Source organism: Centruroides vittatus, unplaced genomic scaffold (genome assembly GCF_030686945.1).
Source record: "Centruroides vittatus isolate TY-2023 unplaced genomic scaffold, ASM3068694v2 contig_659, whole genome shotgun sequence".
NCBI lineage: Eukaryota > Metazoa > Arthropoda > Arachnida > Scorpiones > Buthidae > Centruroides > Centruroides vittatus.
The window spans coordinates 93,340-109,750 of record NW_027122411.1 but is presented as its reverse complement, the minus strand read 5'-3'; the positions used below and the strand labels follow the sequence as shown (position 1 = coordinate 109,750).

The 16,411-nt window shown below is 35.6% G+C and overlaps 1 protein-coding gene across 1 annotated transcript in view; it reads left to right on the top strand.

Annotated features, from left to right (window-relative positions):
- The window catches only part of LOC136980032 (nose resistant to fluoxetine protein 6-like), a 129,814-nt gene that overhangs the window by 53,942 nt on the left and 59,461 nt on the right, over window positions 1–16,411 (top strand). The window lies entirely within an intron of this gene.

Below are 16,411 nucleotides of genomic sequence, written 5' to 3'. Positions count from 1 at the left end.
AATATGTTTCTATATCTGTACAATTCCAAAATACCTACTAGCGTCTTTTACAGCATAATGAATAAACAGTTCTTCTAAACAGAAAATCGGTTCGGATATGGTTAATCAATTATTAAATTTTCTGTTATGTTAATAAATTAGTGTGGGTAACGGAGGATAAGGTGTATGTCTTACCCTTTTACTGGCAACGGGTTGGCAAAACCTGCTTACTTCGTCAGTAGATGGTGTGTTTAATTTCTTGATCCTGTGAGGTCAGTATCAGTTTGTCAGGTCGACTGGGGGTGGGAGAGAGGGGTTGTCAGTAAGGCGTAGGAAATATACGGGTAATAAACACAATTAACAAGTAAAATCAGAAATTTAATAAATTAGCAAATAGACAATTTACAAAAACAAAATCTGACAAAATCCTTTCTAAACTATCTCGTACAAGATTCCTAAACTTGTGCATACAGTCTAGAGGGGCCGAGAGAGAGTTTACATCGATTTCGATATCATACCTCTTTTCTATTTCTTCAGAGATTCGAACTAATATCTTCACTTGGGATCCTTGGCACTAATTTAAAGTTTCTGCCTAACTATTAAAAATTCCACGAGTTGCGAGGTGACTGTCCACTAAATTAAGCGTTCGGAGAGATTCTGTCCCCTCAGGGAGGGTGAATCGGTCTGGGAAAATCGGTCAGGTGACTGCATGGTTTCGAAGACGAAAGTATCTTTTAGCAGATGTAAGGTCAGGTGTTTCTGGGACAATGCGAAGATGGTGAAATCACATGTCAACTTGCAATATTATATTCTTGCAATTCTAGATTGACGATAATTGTGTGGGCTAATGTTCACGTTCTCGATGGAGAGTTATAAACTTTTAGCAGTTGTTGTGGATAAATTCTTAACGGTTGTTGGTGAGAAGAGTGATATTCAATTCCTTTTCCGGTGATGTTATTTTAAAGATGGCTTTTACGAAAATTAGAAAAAAAAGTATTTCGGAGATATAGGAAAAAAAAAAATCTTGCAAAAGTCCGGATCTCACATTAGTATCATTTAGAAAATAGTTTGATTCGTTAAATTATTGCATGGTTTTACTTTAACTTACATTTTTTTCTGAAAGTATAAAATCTATGTGCAGGTATTACAAAAATTTGTTATTGTTTGATGTTAAAATTTGTCAGCAGATGAAGAAACTAATCATGTCTAATGTCAAATTCATATGTAATCAGTTAGTGGTGGTTTAGTTGGTGATTTTATTTTAATACACCCTCTTTAAAGAATAGTAAAGAAAATTACATTAAAACTAAATAAGTTAATCATTTAACTACAATAGAATATACAATAAAAATAAAAATATGCTGATGAATTTATAAATGCTTTACGATATGTCTAGGAAAATGTGAATGGAAGTTAAATGATATATATGAATATGTGAAAGTAGATAGGAGAATATAACATAACTTTAAAAAAATTTTTTTTTTGCAAAATAATTAGTGATTAATTAAGGTAGAGATTTCACGATTATGGTTCATGTAAAATATATTTACAGTACCGCGTCGCACTCTGAATTTAATTCATACCATGAAGTCGTTCAATCTTCGAATCGTTCGAAGAACGATTCGATTTTCTTATTAAAAACCGCAGAAAACAAATCAATTCATTTTATCACTTTATGAATGACAGTATCAAAAGCAGATTGAAAGTCTTCAAAAATAGCATAAAGCTTTTTTTTTTTTGTAATTTTAACTGTATAATATAAATATATAATCTTCACAAGATCGGAAAAGTGGAAAACATGCTTTCTCTTGACACAAAATCTCATATTTTGTATCTATTCCTTTAATTTTTTATTTAATAAGAATGTAAATAGTTTCCCATTTACAGGAACCGACAAAACAAGACGATAACTTTTTGGGTCATCAAAATCATCTTTCTTACATATTGAAATAATTAGAGATTCAATCCAAGCTTCTGGAAAGCTAGAATTTCTTTTAATACTTTAAAAGACCCTGTACTGTAAGTAAGATTACACTAAAAAACATTTTAAAGTATTCTGTTTGAATAAGATCAGGTCCAGGTGAGGTGCCAGATTGTGTTCGAACTTAAAAATGGTTTTGTAATAATTTGTAATGAAAGAATGACGCGACACAGAAACAAACGATCCTTTCTGCAAGGTGTAGAGTTTACCTCTGTCGAGACGGCGAAGTCAGACTTTGACAAAGGGTAAACTCTACACCATCACTCATATACAGTCAAGAAAACAGGAAGAAATTAATGAACAAAATAGAAAAAGGGAATTATTATATTTCAGAACGTAAGAAAAGGAAATGACAAAAGAAAATGTGAGCGTCAGTGTTCTAGTTCTATCGGTAATTTTGGTCAGAGCTGGAAAGATGTTGTCAGGTAGACCATCCCAAGCAGACCTTTCTCACAACCCAAACCGATCTAAATTTTCCATTTGGAGACGGATTGGAGACCAATCCGGAAGCAGGGAAAGGGAAGTCTAACCAATTGGAAGAAGATTTTACAATCGAAAATTCTATAAAAACTCAGATGTTCAAGAACATGCAGCGAGTTTTTTTTTTTTTTATCTTAGTCACTCCATCCAGTGTCGTTATCAGAGCCAATCGAGTTTGGCGAAGTTTCCGTGTGTGCCATGAACGTTCCATCGGCTACCGACTTGCATAGGAAATTCGAATGTTCGTAATATTTGATGAATTTCGTTTTTTGTCATCCGGTAGGGACACCTTTTCTCCGTGTAAGGCACTTTTGTATTCTCTGCCTCCTATGACACCACCCACATTCGCGAGAGTCCCTAGGCCATCCCCGATGAGAGGTTAACGATTTTTTTCCCTATAAGCTGATATACTCACAAAAGCAATTAATTGCTCTTTTTACCTCTTCCAATGTAAAATCTGAGAAACATTCTTTCCTTATTAGAAACATTCTATATATATTCTATTCATATAGGCCCATTAAGAATTCTTCGTCATTAATAAATACAAAATAACCTTCAGAGAATTTAGCAATCTAAAAATTTACCTATCTTTCCAAAAGGATTTTTGTACTACAAGTCGAGAATCTTTTACATCTGAAGCAGTTAATACACTTAAATTATTTACAATACAAAAATGTATTTCTTGTGATACTATCATAAAATCAATAACACTTCATTCTTTTATTGCATGATAAGTAAAATTGCCTTCTTCGTCTCCTGGTAGTAGACCGTTTAAACAAATAAAATTGTTGTCCTAACGAAAATTATATAAGATTTTTCCTCTATCATTAACAATTAAATCTTTCGAGGCTATCATGGCACTTTGTCAGTCTTCAGTAAAACATTACAAATAAATAGAGCGTCCCATTCGAGCGTTAAAATCAGCATATAAAATCAAGCTTGTTTCAGGTAGCAATTTTCTGTGACGTGAAAATAGACACGTGGTTTTTATTCTACAACGGTAGCAATGAGGGTTAACCCTACAATAGTGACGGTCTCGAAAATACGATAAATTAATAAAATACGATTATATTTCTACGACTGCTAAACGTCTCCTATAATTATAGTAAGTTTCAGATATATGGATTGATCTCCTCAAAAATTTTCCAATAATTTTTCTGTATGCTTGAGGGCACTAAAAGAGTTTCTTTCTGGCAAACATATGCTGTTCCAGGCCAAACAACCGACATCATTGATCCTCACATGAAAAAATTTGGGGTTCATTTTTTAGACTTGATCCAGGATCCCGAGTTGACTTTATTTTAACAGCTTTGAAAATTCCACCCCATAACATTGTATACCAATATCTATAAACGTAGGGCTTAAGTGAAACGATGGAACACTACACATGAAAAAAATTTAAAGGGATTTCAGGGAAAAAATTAAAAACTTGCTTATAAACCAACTTCAGTTTATGAAGATATATTTTATAAGCGTTATATATTAAACACAAACAAAATTACTTGAAATATTGAAATTATATAACTTTATAGTATATTTTTATATAAAATAAAAAATAATACATAACTGTTGTAGAATTTTTAAGAGTTTACACGAAACGATTCTAAAAAATGGATAGAAAATAATTAAATTTAAAGTTGTATTCTGTGGCCACTGCATCTCTAATAACTTTTAAACCACTATTTTGATCTTTCCAAAATTTTTTGAAACAATTTCCCCTAAAAACTAACCGTTAGTGCAAGATGCATAGATTTTTAATATAAAGCACCGGATACAGCGACAAATTAGTAAAACAAAGTCTTATACACACACTAACAACCATACATATAGAAAAAAAATCTAAACTTCTTTGCATTTATGGACGTTACAACATCCGCTGAAACCGGAAGATCTGTCTACGTTAAAGGCGAGAGTAATATTTTTAAAATAGTTAAATTATTTTCATTTTTTAGGAGTAACAATCAGTCCTACTTGTAATTTCATGCGCATTTGCACACAGAAAGATAATAACAGCAATTATCCAAAATAAAAACAACTAAACAATGCCAGGAAAATACAGCATAACGGTGTCACCTGTCTTTATAGAGTTATTAATCGTTTTCACAAGACTTTCCTAAAAAATAAAAAGATAGAGATTTATATATAATTATATAGAACGTGCTCAGCAAAATATTAAACAATAATCAAACACCTTTAGATAGAGATTCTATTTACAGTTGTAATTTAGTTGCCATTTAATAAAAAGCATTTCAACTTAACGTTTGTTCCAATCTGAAATCTTACATTTTGAGCGATGAAGAAAAGAATTGTTCTATTCGTATTATTTCTATTCATAATATTGTGCAGATCAAATGAGGTTCCTGAAAAAGAGACAAGCAATAGTACAGAAAAAATAGATTTGAGCGAATTAAATAACACAATAAAAATTCTGAATGCAGCAGAAAATAATTTGAGAAATTTGGCGAAATCTGTGGTGAAATTCGCTCTACCATATTTAATAAAACTTTCCGAAGAAACGAATTTATCGTCGTCATGTGTCAAGAGTGGAGTCATGTTTATGAGAGATTTAACACAACTGAAAAAATGGCCGTTACAAAGTAAGAATTGATAAATACTTATTATTGATACTGTCATTGTTAAAAATAGAATTAATTAAAATGTCTTCATTTATTTTAGTTAAATGCAAGTAAAACGCATATAATTAAATCCTTGAGAATAAGAAATTAAACGATTTTAACATATTTTAATAAATTTAAAAAAAATAGATATTATTCGTCGTATTTCTCTAAAATGGGGTGGTTGGTGGGGTTGGAGCTTCCACAGCACAACCTTCCATATAGAGGATTTGTACACACATATAATGATTAAATTTTACATTGATTATGTTTAGTAACTTTCGTGAGGTTGGTATAGAAAAGGCAGAATCGTCCCCAAAATATTAAAATTTATTGACATCGGACTTAGGAATCTCCTTATACTTTTAGCCTTCCTTCTTAATTTAAACTTGGTGACATTTAATTTATAATAATTGGGGTCATAATATAATGAAAGTTTGAAAAAACCTTTAATTTACTACAACAGTACATAAGGTTTTTAATAAAATATATATTTCTTATAAAACATGTTCAAACAATATAAAATGTATACAGTTTAATTTGTTAAATTATTTATGTTGTGGTTTTGTGGTAGTAATTTAATATAATTTGCAAATTAAAAATTTATTCTTCTATTCAAAAATTAATTAATAAATAACTTAAATAATTATTCACATCTGGAAACAATAAATCATAGAATACATTTTATTATTCATGTGTTTTTTATAATGGAATTACTCACTGAAATTAATAATTCTCATTCGGTTGGAAAATAATTCAAACCGGAATTGTTTATACTGAAAAGTATAAAATTGCATGGCATGCCCAAGAATGGCTGATAACCTCGCCTTTTTCATGGCCTGATTTTACTCTTCGTTATTAATATTTACATTTAATATCTGTATCTGTGAAATGCTTCGACAAAAATTAGACCGGGGGCCTCAAACAGGTTTAATACACATTTCTTATCGCACAGAATTCCTCTTTCTCTTAGGATGAGAACGTTTTACTTTTTTCAATTCTTTCAACACTCACAAATGCTTTTACAGTGAAACCTCACTTAACGAGCATAATTCGTTTCAGAATGTTACTCGTAATACGAAACACTCGTTAAGCAAAACAGTTTTTCCCATATCAATTAATGTCAAATACAATAATGCGTTCCATGCCGAAAAAAAAATACTCATAAATTTTATGTATAATGTTTATTCGAAGAAAATTATACAATATTCATAGGAAACATAAATCATCTACATCTTTTCTTCTAGCACATTAAGAACCAACTTGGAATGTGAATTCGATTTGCAAAAAACAAAACAAATCACAGATACTATCTGAAAAACACGCCAAACGATAACAAATTCTTGGGCTCTGTAAAGACTATAATTAAATATTAAAAATTAATTAATTTTATTAGACGTAGGCAGTTATGCTGCCAAGTTGTATTAAATTTAACAATTAAAAATAATTAATTTAGACATTTTAAAAATTTAATTTGAAGTTTGTCATTAAATTTAACACGAGATGGCAGCAAACTGCCTACCTCTAGACAAATTAATTAATTTTTAATATTTAATTATAGCCTTTACATAGGCCAAAAATTTTGCATATCGTTTGGTGTGTTTATTATATAACGAACGATGGTTGTTGATATCTATATGTAATGTGTGTGAACACAAGTTTGGAAAAATGTTTGATTACAAGCGACACTAAGATTCTAGCCGAAGGAACGCTAAACTGATCCACACTATTCAGAACTTCTCCTCTTCTTGTCACTCGTTACGTGAAACATCGCTCGTTAAGCGAGTTTTTTTTACAATTTGTTTTTATCGTTATGCGAGGTGCTTCTTAAGAGAGGCTACACTGTATATTTCTTCGAAACTGTAGAAGACAACATCTAATCAAACTTTTTACTTTTCTTGCATTTTTGCAGAAAATTTTTAGGTCATTTATATTACTTTAGATATAAACGATTGAGTGGAGATCATGGTATTAGGCAAGATGAAACGTAGGGAGTTCTCTACGGCTTGATCAACGCACGTACAAAAATTGGCGCGCAAACCGCATTATGGCAAGGATCGCGCACCCTGCTCTCTATTGGCCTGCTGTCACTACGATATTTTCTTCCAGTAGGTAAATTATTTAAATTAATTAATTAAATTATAATTATTAAAGTTAATATGAGATGGAGCTTAACGTATACCTCTAGTGCCAAATTGGTTTATAATTTATGTAATAGCCGTAAATAGTCCGATATGATTCGGCAGTTGTTGGTATTTAGATGTAAGTTATAACTTTTAAGTTATTTCATTTGCAATCGTTCTTTTTAACTTTTTAATTAAATAACATGTACGTTTATGAATTTGAATAGTTTTAGTAAAACTCGAGTTATAACCTACCATGTTTAAATAAATTTCTTGTGAAATTGATTCAAAATCTTTTTATATGCAGATAGGATATAATAATGATTTTTCATCAGAAAGAAATTTTACAATTGGTTTCTTCTGCTTAATAATTAGAGCATACTCATACATGTTCATTCAAAATATGTTTGTTTTGAAAGCTATTTATGTATCTTTTTCAAAATTTTTGTATTTACATATTGCTCAGACATTAGTCCAGTGATTTTCAACCACTGTGCTGAGGCACACTAAAGTGCCGTGAGACTTTTTAAATGTGCTGCCACTGCAATACCATACATAAGCAATGTCAGACAAGTCATTCAATGGGTTCTACCATTCTAAGGCATTTGGAAGTTGTTACTGGTAACTGCTAGTAGTGGGAGATGTTGCCAGCAATAAGCATACGTTGTGTGGTTATAAGCTCCGTCGTCTACTTGCGATTTCTTTGGATTTATTTGCGTTCGGTTAGTGTATTATATATAATTTTGTTGCTGTTGGCGTGCGCTTTCCAACGGCGTCTCACCTTTAAATATCGGTTTAGTTTTTCGGGTGTTACGGGCCTATTTTGGCCGGGACCACGTGGCCGACATTCGAACGGTTTTCTTTTCGCTTAATCTGTGTCGTATGTTTTTATGGGTTATACCGCTTGTTTAACTTGCTATCCTGTTTCGATAGTTACCTCATTTATCAATTTCCGTTAATTATTTCGGTAGTTTTAGCGACCGTTACTTGCCGTCTTTCGGCCGGTTTTTTGGACACCGTATTAGGCCATCGGCTATGATTTCTTGTTGGTCTTTTGTAAGGGTCAGTCTGTATGTTGTGTTAAATTTTCGTGTAAATTGGTCCAGTACTTTTCGTGTTATCGCGACGAAAAACCACAAAGAGTGAAAAGTCAACGTTATCTCCACGTGGCTGTTGATCCCCTTCCTGACCCTAATTCGGTCGCTTGCATCGCTCGCTGCTTTGTTACTTTTGGGTCGTTTTTGTCGAGCGTTTTCGCTGGTTTGGGTTTATTTTGCCCTTTCTGGTGGCGCTATCGGTTGGTTATTTTCCGGAATCTTCGCTCAACCCCTATCTGACCCTTAACCGGATGGTTTTCGGCCATTTGCCGCCTTGCTTTTGCTTGCAGGGGTTAGTGTTTGGTACCGTTTTGTTCATAACAATCTTCTTTTTTTCTGAGCATCTGTTTTAATGGATCCAGAAGTTTAACAACCACAGACTGACACTGTTCCGGTTGAGCAGTATGGTTCTCCTGGTATGCCTACTGCTACTGGTTCGCCCGAGGAGAATATTCTCGAGGAGGCCAGCCACCAACTGGGAAAGATTCTAGACCTCCTGCCGGAAACATCTAGCACTTATCTCCGAACTCACGAACGAAAAGAAGTTAGAGGAAGAGTGACACAACTGCACTTGTGTGTCAGCCAAATGTTCGGGATTCTCCGCGAACTTCGGTCTCGGGAGACTGCTACGACTACTGGTACTACCAGCGAGACAACACTTTCTTACGCCACGGCGGTTCAGTGCGGAAACAAAGTATGGCCAAGTCACACAACCAAGGTAATCAACCATTCTCTTGGTAGGAAGCTCAACCAAGAAGGGACAAGCAGCAGCCATGCTGTGCTTGTTTTCACAAGGAAGGAGAATGACTCTGACCAGGGCCCAGATATTAAAAAGATCAAGTCCACAATTATGAAATCCACTAAACCACAACAGATCAAGGTCGGTGTAAAGGGGATTAGAGATATAAAAGATGATGGCTTTTGCATACAGGTCAGATCACAGGAGGAGGGACAAAACCCTATGAATGCTATCCACAGCATCGATAGCATAAAAGAAAACATCAAATGTACTGTCTCATCTGGAAGGCAACCAAGGGTTATCCTCCTGAATGTTCCAAATTCTATCAAAGACGAGAAACTCCTCGCTCTGGCTTATGAACAGAATAAATTCTTACAGATCACCAAAAAAGAAGACCTACTGAAAAATAGCAGGATTAGTACAATCCTGAGAAAAGGGAGGATCAAAAAAAATTGCCAGCACGTGGTAATTGCTGTGCCACCTTCCTTCAGAAACTTAATAGTGGCAAAGAAACACCTTTCCTTAGCCTGGACCAACATCAAAGCGGACGACTACATTCCTGTCATTCGCTGCTACAACTGTTGCGGGTTTAACCATCACGCCAGTGATTGCCCGAACACCCAGCAGTGCAGTCACTGTGCCAAGCAACATCGTTACACAGATTGCCGCTGTCTCGAGAAAACCCCGTGCTGTACGAACTGCAAGAAGGCCAACACTGATCAGCCAATAGACATGAAGTTCAGAACTGATCACAATGCCTTTGACTTAATTTGTCCTATAACTACAAGAATTAAATACAACACGGCAAGCCGAACCAACTATGGCCACTAGCCAGCACTCAGTAACCACACAGTCTTCCAGCCAACTGAATATCCCGCAGATCAATTTACAAAGAGGTAAGGCTTCATCATCCCTCCTTATTAAGACTGCTGAGGATCTCGATGCAGACATAATTGTCATTCAAGAGCCGTATCTTTTTCAACGGTCACCTCTCACACTTTGGCAGCTGGGCTACCATTCCCCCCAAAGTTTTAATTCTGGAACTAAGACTGCTATCCTAATCAGGAATACCAACATAACCGTCAAATTCTTGCCCCAATTATCCACCAGCTACATCACTACTGGGTCTATTTATACCCAAAACAACGCCTTCTTCATCACTTCAATTTACTGCTCTCCTTTTGAGCGCATTGAGCCTCTCCTCGAAGACCTTGATCGCATTAGCAGCACCGTGGCAGACCGGCCGTGGGTCATTTGTGGGGATGCCAATGCGAAATCCTTCCTCTGGCATAGCCCTAGGGAGGATCTCCGTGGCTTCTGTCTGCTCGAGCTGATAGCAGCTCTCCATCTAACTTCATGCAATTCAAGTCCCCTCCCCACCTACTTCTCGCCAAGGGGCGAAAGCTGGGTGGGTGTCACTCTGGCTAACACTCCCATGGTGCCCATGACCAGTCACTGTTCTACTATCACGACCCCTAGTGCGAGTGACCACAGGTATATAGTGACACACCTTGATATCAACGTGAACGACAGCAGGCCTTCCGAAAAGGGCTACCGCACCCAGTGGCCACTTTTCCAAGAACTGATTAAGACAAACTGGACTATTGATATTCCTATCACGAGTATGACAACCACTGAACTTGACAACTGTGTTTCTCAACTCAACAGGGTCATCCTTCACAGCCATAAAATGGCAAGCAAAAGCACAAAAAATAAGAAATCTATGGCCCCCTGGTGGGACAATGAATTTGCTAGCCATCGTCTGGAGGTCCAAAGGCTACGTAAACTGTATCGCCGACAGACAGACACACACGCCAGAGCAGCCCACAAGGCCCGCTATATTGAAAAATTCAACTCATATAAAACTCTGATCAACCATAAGCGCCACTAGGCGTGGAGAAAATTCTGCTGCAGCTTCAACACACCCTGGTGTGAGCCTTACTACATTGCCTTTAAGAAGAAGGGCAAGGCAAACACCCCTGCGGCAGTCATGACAAGCAATGGCACTTTCACTAATACTCTGCCAGAAACCATGAGGGAGCTTTTCAATTACCATTTCCCTGAGGACACTGAAGACATGGATAGTGAATTTCATCGCAATACTCGCTCAGGCTTCAGATACCTCCTGACGAACAGGATGATCCCCCATTCTCTTTTAATGAAATCGCCCATGCTATTAAACTTATTAAAATCAAAAAGGCACCTGGAACTGATCAGATTACGGGGAAAATGGTAAGGGAAGCCTTTACTGCTATCCCAACTACTTTTGTCACCATTTTTAACCATTGTCTCTCGCTGGGTTATTTCCCGAGACAATGGAAGGTTGCCTCGGTTAAATTCATCAGTAAGCGCCCGGGTGGCACCCCCACCCATCCTAAGGACTACAGGCCTATCAGCCTTTTTCCCATCTTGGGGAAGATCCTCGACAGGCTGATAAACAGCAGGATCCTTCACCACCTTAGAACTAACAATCACCTTAGTTCCCACCAACATGGTTTTACCCCTGGTAAGTCAACTATCACCGCTCTTTCTACCATTGTTGAATACATACAAAATGCAAAAGAGGAAGGTAAGCACTTCCTGCTTATCTCTATCGACTTCCAGGGTGCATTTGACAATCTATGGTGGCCTTCTATCCTTCGGCAGCTCCAGGCTTAGAGGATTGCTGCCCTACGTATCTGCAGGGCATATCCTGCAATAACTGCAAAGACTTCTTACTGACTCTCGACCCACAGGTCAAGGAGGACCTGAATCGATTTAAGATCGAAAGTAAATCCGTCAATTCAAATAGTTATCAAGAATATCCTTGGATTCTGAATCGGGCCTCCCATTCCCATCAAATGGACATCTCTATCTACACGGATGGCTCACTCCACAGTGGCGGTGTTGGTGCCGCTTTTGTTCTGTTTAATCACAGAAACAACACTACTCACAGGTCTGCATTCAGGCTGGGACCCCACTGCTCTGTTCCACAGGCCGAGATCCTCGCGATCTATAAGGCTGTGGAACACGTGTACAAGGAGTGGTTCCAACATCAAATGGACATCTGTGTCTACACGGACTCATTGACTGCTCTTCACTCCCTCTACAGTCCATACAACAGAAGTGAAAGCATTTCAAAGATACACCACCTACTTTCTACAAATACACACCGGCACACGCTTCACTTTAAGTGGATTCGTGGGCACTCTGGTGTCCCCGGCAATGAGGCTGCGGACCAGCTTGCAAAGCAGGCTGCTAGTTCCAGCCTCATCTACTCTTAAAGCAAGATCCCCAGATCTAAAGTTAAGCTCTGGGCTTACGACCAGGCCTTCAAACTGTGGCAACGTGAATGGGACAATGGTGTTACGGGGAGAACAACTTATGAATTTATCCCAGACATTGGTGATAGGTTAAAGTGGACTTACTTCACCCCAAACTACCAACTGACACAACTAATCACCAGGCATGGCTGCTTCAATGCATACCTGAAGAGATTTAACATCAAATCTACTGATACCTGCCCGTGTGATAACTCTTCGATTCAAGACACCAGGCACTTACTCTGGGACTGCAAGTTCTACGAGCAACAACGGATAAGGCTGATGGGCAAGGTACTCAAGAATAATTACAGCTGGCCCTGCTCACATAGCAAGCTACTTAAGGACCGAAACGTCTACAGTGCCATTATCGCCTTTCTGAAATCAACTGCAGCCCTTGACCTTCCTAATGCCCATCAAGGGACCAGCACCAACTGAAGGCCTCACCTCAAGGGCTCTTTCCAGGTATGCGGGCTCTGTCCCATCCTGTTGGCATTCTGGGTATAATTACTCTGTAACTGGTTTCTTCTGTACTTTGTATCCCTGTTTGTGTAATTCGGTTTATTACATATCGTGTTCTTTATGTATCCTGTTGTAATAATTTATTCCTATGTTACTTTCCTGTAATTTTGTATGCTTGTTCTCTGTAGGAATTTTTACACCTATGTTTTCCTCTTGTACCATCTCCCCAATTATTTGCACTATTTACCTGGCCATTTATTCTTTGCGAGTTTGTTTTGTAATGGCCGTATTTTATTCTTTACCTCCGCGATTACCTATGTTTTGTTTTGGCTCTGCCATTTGTACACCTGTATTTTGTTTACTCTTCTTCGCGGCATCGTCATGTTTCGGTTCCAGTTTGATGTATATCCCTACTTCCTTATATTGTACACCTGTCCTCACGCATTTCTGTTTCTTGGTGTCAACGCCGCGACCTCTGTATTGCCCTTGGCTACGCCAATTATATTTTTGTATATATTTTTCAAGGTTATGTATCTCTACATTGTATTGCATTTCTTCGGTTAATTATCCATGTAACCTACTTATTTATCCTCTGTATATATTTATTGTATCTTCTGTTATCCATTGTAACCCTTACTGTTTATATTGGCTTCCCGTTGTGGCTCACGACCTCCCCCCTTCATCTCCTAACTTCTCTTCCCACCTTCATTCCCTTGGCTTCTGCCACCAATCACTTACCCTTCTGTCTAAGACCTTCTCACTTCATTTCATCCCCTTAGAGGAAATACCTTTGAGTAACGCCTCCTAATCACTTTCCATAACTATAAACTATAACTGCTAGTAGTTACCAAGATGTTTAGAAAATGTTACCTAAATAATCAACTGCATTTAAAAATCACTGTTATTATGTCACCAGTTGTCCTGCTGTATTTACCGAAGTAACTGTGTGTTCTGCCAAATTTTTCAATTATAAAAAGTGTACCGTGATAAAAAAAGTTGAGAATTACTGCATTAGTCAGTTAAAATTTATGATTAATAAATAATGTGATTTATATACTAATAAATCAATTTTTTTAAATTAATATCTACTTATGTGAGTACCGCTCCTTCCTATGACTACTCACTTATCCTACTCACTTGACAAGGATGGCTAGGTTTCGTCGTATCAGTCACGCGAGTGGAGGGAGGTCAGTGGAGCCGACAATAAGGTGTAGGTGACAGTCAAGTTAAGACATCTTTAAACAACAAAATAAAATTTTATTGAATCAACAAATAGAAGTTACAGTACTAGCTACAATAGCTTCCTACCAGGGATGCGTGGTGTCAAATACACATAGGGGGCCAAGAGAGACTTTACAGTAATCAATTATGATATACCTCTTAGAAGATCTCATAGGCTAAGTTCTCAAGAGCGTTTCTGAGGAAGTATGTCTGAGGTTGTCTTGGGTTGAGGCAATAAATATCACAGGTTGCACTAGGTCAAATTTTAGCCACTATGATGATGAATATTCCAAGGCTTGGTGATGTACAGGAATAGGTTCGATTGACTAACGATCAGCGACTCCCTGGAGGGGTTAAAAAGAAGTGGCTTTTATAGCTTCTTGGTGGGAAAATACATCACGGGACCGATTATTTAAATGTAAAAATTGTTGTCAGTACTAAAACCAATGACGAATCTGGACGTTAATTGTAAATTTATGTCGTTATCGTGTTAGAATGGTTGCTTTTTAAAACGAAGTGTTATAAATATTTCCACGAGTTCCATTGTTCGTTTTTCTAGTCATTAGCGAAAATGATTTAGAAAAATAGATAAAATTTCAAAGTTCACACTTATATAAATAGTATATATTGATATTTTTATATTCAAATACATGAGTTGATAAACAAGTACTTTTTAAACGATCGGACATTTATTTAACATTTACAAAAGATTTTTTTAGTATTCTATTAACTGGACACCAGTCAAATGCTAACGGATTTGAGTTTATCTCTTAGTATTTGTTATATTTTATATTTATATTTTAGATTTTTATATAGATTATATAGATCATATAGTTTATATTTTAGATTTAATCATATGTAAAGATTATTTGAATGTAAACTTACTCTTTTATTTAAGTTTGTATAAAAATTATAAAATTCGATTATGAATTTAAACAATGATAACTGATACACGTTTTATATTGAATACGATTAGAATATGTTTAAATTGGTATAATTTTAAAAAGTTAAATTATAACTTCTAGTTGCATATTTTACATATAACTTATTACTTTATGTTATATGGTTGTATATTCAAAATTAGAATAATATTAAAAGTTAAAATTGTATTTAAAAATTTTTTTTCAACCTATTTTGCATAGTACCGAAACTTATAGCTACATCATTCAACATCATGTGGTTATGTAAATTACGTTTCTTAATGAAACTGATGTACAGTACTTTATAAATTCTGTAATGGTTTTTCAAAGTTTTTTATATTTGTTCTTTTTGGTCAGTTGTTATTGAATTTAAAATGAATTATAGAATATGGCATTTGTGAACTGACAAAAAAATTGCATTTTGTTTTTCCTAGAAATTGGAATCTACCGTGGTTAGGAAATAATCCCAGCAAGATTGTTGATCGGAATAATTACAGCAATACGTTTGTACCAATTCTTTAATATCTTTAATCATTTTAAAATTAGATGCGAACAAAAATCGTTGAGGTGAATGGAAGTCGATTTACACGTAAAAAACAAAATATCGGACATGTATTTTGCTGCAGTGGGTATTCGGTGGAATTTGCCATGAGTCGAAATAATGTGTATCAGTCAATGTGCAAGACTGTTCAGCTAAAACATCGATTCATGCAATACAAATAAGTGAAAAAAGGTAGTTTAATATCTTCAGACTGTTGGAAATACAAAACTGTCTATTTAGAAGACAGATACGGACGTTTGCAAGTAAACCACAGATATGAACTTTGTTGACCCTGAATCTTGATACCATACTAAAACATAAAAATAATCGAAAGTTTATTCCTTTGTTAATTATCCATTATTTAATTGTAATTTCAATCGAGTGTGAATTACGAAATAAAAAATCGATTTCGGTAAAAATAGTAGTAAAAATATCTGGTGCCCAGTTAATGGAATAGAACCAAAATTTTTATAGGATTTGAGTTAAAATATTTAAAAAAAATTTATATGAATAAATTAAATTTTTGTTGTGAGTATTCAGATATATATCAGCAATTATACAATACAAAAACGATAATTATCATTACATTTAATATTCAAGAAGCAATGCAAATTTAGCTTCCCAAATATTTAACTAAATGTCCAGGAATAACAATATCACCAATTTCATTTTTATATATTCTTATATAAACATCTGAAAATATAATTTCGTTAATTATCCACCTCGATCCGTTTTCTATGAACTGATTGATAAAGTCTAATATTGTATCAAAAGCATTTGTTAAGCTTACATTAATCCTATATGTAAATAAAATATGACCCAAACTTTTCGCGACAGCGACAGCAATAGCGAAGAACGAGTTGGACACACAAGGGATTGCATTTACGTTTTGAGCGCATTTACTTCACTGCACGCGAAGTTTGAACTCCGAGTACAACATATGTCAAGTTCATC